Source organism: Mytilus trossulus, unplaced genomic scaffold (assembly GCF_036588685.1).
Source record: "Mytilus trossulus isolate FHL-02 unplaced genomic scaffold, PNRI_Mtr1.1.1.hap1 h1tg001075l__unscaffolded, whole genome shotgun sequence".
In the NCBI taxonomy this organism is placed as follows: Eukaryota; Metazoa; Mollusca; class Bivalvia; order Mytilida; family Mytilidae; genus Mytilus; species Mytilus trossulus.
In genome coordinates, this window is record NW_026963631.1 from 12501 (window position 1) to 17500 (window position 5000).

The window sequence follows — 5000 nt, forward strand, 5'->3', positions numbered from 1 at the left end:
CATCCAGGCCGGCAAAGTATACCCTCGGTAAAAAAATTTTACGAGGGTGAAATTTTCATCGTGGTGTCGCACGTTAGACGCGGACAGGCTATCGCGGGTCTCTCGATCATCCAGGCCGGCAAACTATACCCTCGGTAAAATTTTTTTACGAGGGTGAAATTTTCATCGTGGTGTCGCACGTTAGACGCGGACAGGCTATCGCGGGTCTCTCGATCATCCAGGCCGGCAAAGTATACCCTCGGTAAAATTTTTTTACGAGGGTGAAATTTTCATCGTGGTGTCGCACGTTAGACGCGGACAGGCTACCGCGGGTCTCTCGACCATCGAGGCCTTCAAACTATACCCTCGGTAAAATTTTTTTACAAGGGTGAAATGTTCATCGGTAAGCCGCACGTTAGATGCGGACAGGCTACCGCGGGTCTCTCGACCATCGAGGCCGTCTAACTATACCCTCGGTAAAAAAAATTTACAAGGCTGAAATGTTCATCGGGAAGCCGCACGTTAGACGAGGCAGGCTACCGCGGGTCTCTCGACCATCGAGGCCTTCAAACTATACCCTCGGTAAAAAATTTTTACAAGGGTGAAATGTTCATCGGGAAGCCGCACGTTAGATGCGGACAGGCTACCGCGGGTCTCTCGACCATCGAGGCCGTCTAACTATACCCTCGGTAAAAAAAATTTACAAGGCTGAAATGTTCATCGGGAAGCCGCACGTTAGACGAGGCAGGCTACCGCGGGTCTCTCGACCATCGAGGCCGTCTAACTGTACCCTCGGTAAAAAAAATGTACAAGGCTGAAATGTTCATCGGGAAGCCGCACGTTAGACGCGGACAGGCTACCGCGGGTCTCTCGACCATCGAGGCCGTCTAACTGTACCCTCGGTAAAAAAAATTTACAAGGCTGAAATGTTCATCGGGAAGCCGCACGTTAGACGAGGCAGGCTACCGCGGGTCTCTCGACCATCGAGGCCGTCTAACTGTACCCTCGGTAAAAAAAATGTACAAGGCTGAAATGTTCATCGGGAAGCCGCACGTTAGACGCGGACAGGCTACCGCGGGTCTCTCGACCATCGAGGCCGTCTAACTATCCCCTCGGTAAAAAAATTTACAAGGCTGAAATTTCCATCGGGAAGCCGTACGTTAGACGCAGGCAAGCTACCGCGGGTCTCTCGACCATCGAGGCCGTCTAACTGTACCCTCGGTAAAAAAAATTGACAAGGCTGAAATATTCATCGGGAAGCCGCACGTTAGACGAGGCAGGCTACCGCGGGTCTCTCGACCATCGAGGCCGTCTAAATATACCCTCGGTAAAAAAAAATTTACAAGGCTGAAATGTTCATCGGGAAGCCGCACGTTAGACGCAGGCAAGCTACTGCGGGTCTCTCGACCATCGAGGCCGTCTAACTGTACCCTCGGTAGAATTTTTTTTACCAGGCTGAAATGTTCATCGGGAAGCCGCACGTTAGACGAGGACAGGCTACCGCGGATCTCTCGACCATCGAGGCCGTCTAACTGTACCCTCGGTAAAAAAAAATTTACAAGGCTGACATGTTCATCGGGAAGCCGCACGTTAGACGAGGCAGGCTACCGCGGGTCTCTCGACCATCGAGGCCGTCTGACTTTACCCTCGGTAAAATTTTTTACAAGGGTGAAATGTTCATCGGGAAGCCGCACGTTAGACGCGGACAGGCTACCGCGGATCTCTCGACCATCGAGGCCGTCTAACTGTACCCTCGGTAAAAAAAAATGTACAAGGCTGAAATGTTCATCGGGAAGCCGCACGTTAGACGAGGCAGGCTACCGCGGGTCTCTCGACCATCGAGGCCGTCTAACTATCCCCTCGGTAAAAAAAAATTTACAAGGCTGAAATTTCCATCGGGAAGCCGTACGTTAGACGCAGGCAAGCTACCGCGGGTCTCTCGACCATCGAGGCCGTCTAACTGTACCCTCGGTAAAAAAAATGACAAGGCTGAGATATTCATCGGGGAAGCCGCACGTTAGACGCGGACAGGCTACCGCGGATCTCTCGACCATCGAGGCCGTCTAACTGTACCCTCGGTAAAAAAAAATTTACAAGGCTGACATGTTCATCGGAAGCCGCACGTTAGACGAGGCAGGCTACCGCGGGTCTCTCGACCATCGATCGAAGCCGTCTAACTGTACCCTCGGTAAAAAAAATGTACAAGGCTGAAATGTTCATCGGGAAGCCGCACGTTAGACGAGGCAGGCTACCGCGGGTCTCTCGACCATCGATCGAAGCCGTCTAACTGTACCCTCGGTAAAAAAAAAATGTACAAGGCTGAAATGTTCATCGGGAAGCCGCACGTTAGACGAGGCAGGCTACCGCGGGTCTCTCGACCATCGAAGCCGTCCTGACTGTACCCTCGGTAAAAAAAATTCACAAGGCTGAAATGTTCATCGGGAAGCCGCACGTTAGACGAGGCAGGCTACCGCGGGTCTCTCGACCATCGAAGCCGTCTAACTGTACCCTCGGTAAAAAAAATTCACAAGGCTGAAATGTTCATCGGGAAGCCGCACGTTAGACGCAGGCAGGCTACCGCGGGTCTCTCGACCATCGAAGCCGTCTAACTGTACCCTCGGTAAAAAATTTTTACAAGGCTGAAATGTTCATCGGGAAGCCGCACGTTAGATGCGGACAGGCTACCGCGGGTCTCCTCGACCATCGAGGCCGTCAAACTATACCCTCGGTAAAAAAAATTTTACAAGGGTGAAATTTTCATCGGTAAGCCGCACGTTAGACGCAGGCAGGCTACCGCGGGTCTCTCGACCATCGAAGCCTTCAAACTATACCCTCGGTAAAACTTTTTTACGAGGGTGAAATTTTCATCGGGAAGCCGCACGTTAGAATAGTACAGCAGGTCTCTCGATGAAACGATCACATTTCATGTAACGTAAACGTAACAAAGGCAGGCATCGTACACCCTAACCCTAAGCCGCCTCTTGACGATGCACGTCCCTAACCCTAACCCTAACCCTAACCCTAACCCCTAACCCTAACCCTAACCCTAACCCTAACCCTAACCCTAACTAAAACCCTAACCCTAACCCTAACCCTAACCCTAACCCTAACCCTAACCCTAACCCTAACCCTAACCCTAACCCTAACCCTAACCCTAACCCTAACCTAACCCTAACCCTAACCCTAACCCTAACCCTAACCCTAACCCTAACCCTAACCCTAACCCTAACCCTAACCCCTAACCCTAACCCTAACCCTAACCTAACCCTAACCCTAACCCTAACCCTAACCCTAACCCTAACCAGTCCGTGTCAGGACCCGAGCTGTCCTTAGTCCTCGATACGTTAGCCTGGTTTCGTTCGCGAATGTCAGGTCCATATGGACATAAGCATGGTATTCCTCGATACGTTAGCCCTGGTTTCGCGAGTGTCAGGACCATATGGACATAAGCATGGTATTCCTCGATACGTTAACCTGGTTTCGCGAATGTCAGGACCATATGGACATAAGCATGGTATTCCTCGATACGTTAACCTGGTTTCGCGAATGTCAGGACCATATGGGACATAAGCATGGTATTCCTCGATACGTTAACCTGGTTTCGCGGAATGTCAGGACGTAAGCGGGACTTGTTAATTTTTGTTTTCCATGCCTTAACCGACCGCGGGTTGGGGACGACCACGTACACTGACACCCGCGGTAGCCCGCTAGCCAGGCCGTTCACGTCCCTTTACCAGCGGTAGCCCGCTATCGGGTCGACACGTACACTGACACCCGCGGTAGCCCGCTAGCCAGGCCGTCCACGTCCCTTTACCCGCGGTAGCCCGCTATCGGGTCGACCACGTACACCGATACCCGCGGTAGCCCGCTAGCACGGGCCGTCCACGTCCCTTTACCAGCGGTAGCCCAGTATCGGGGTCGACCACGTACACTGACACCCGCGGTAGCCCGCTAGCCAGGCCGTCCACGTCCCTTTACCAGCGGTAGCCCGCTATCGGGTCGACCACGTACACCGACACCCGCGGTAGCCCGCTAGCCAGGCCGTCCACGTCCCTTTACCCGCGGTAGCCCGCTATCGGGTCGACCACGTACACCGATACCCGCGGTAGCCCGCTAGCACGGCCGTCCACGTCCCTTTACCCGCGGTAGCTCGCTATCGGGTCGACCACGTACACTGACACCCGCGGTAGCCCGCTAGCCAGGCCGTCCACGTCCCTTTACCAGCGGTAGCCCGCTATCGGGTCGACCACGTACACCGACACCCGCGGTAGCCCGCTAGCCAGGCCGTCCACGTCCCTTTACCCCGCGGTAGCCCGCTATCGGGTCGACCACGTACACCGATACCCGCGGTAGCCCGCTAGCACGGCCGTCCACGTCCCTTTACCAGCGGTAGCCCAGTATCGGGTCGACCACGTACACTGACACCCGCGGTAGCCCGCTAGCCAGGCCGTCCACGTCCCTTTACCAGCGGTAGCCCGCTATCGGGTCGACCACGTACACCGACACCCGCGGTAGCCCGCTAGCCAGGCCGTCCACGTCCCCTTTACCCGCGGTAGCCCGCTATCGGGTCGACCACGTACACCGATACCCGCGGTAGCCCGCTAGCACGGCCGTCCACGTCCCTTTACCCGCGGTAGCTCGCTATCGGGTCGACCACGTACACTGACACCCGCGGTAGCCCGCTAGCCAGGGCCGTCCACGTCCCTTTACCAGGCGGTAGCCCGCTATCGGGTCGACCACGTACACCGACACCCGCGGTAGCCCGCTAGCCAGGCCGTCCACGTCCCTTTAACCCGCGGTAGCCCGCTATCGGGTCGACCACGTACACCGATACCCGCGGTAGCCCGCTAGCACGGCCGTCCACGTCCCTTTACCAGCGGTAGCCCAGTATCGGGTCGACCACGTACACCTGACACCCTCGGTAGCCCGCTAGCCAGGGCCGTCCACGTCCCTTTACCAGCGGTAGCCCGCTATCGGGTCGACCACGTACACCGACACCCGCGGTAGCCCGCTAGCCAGGC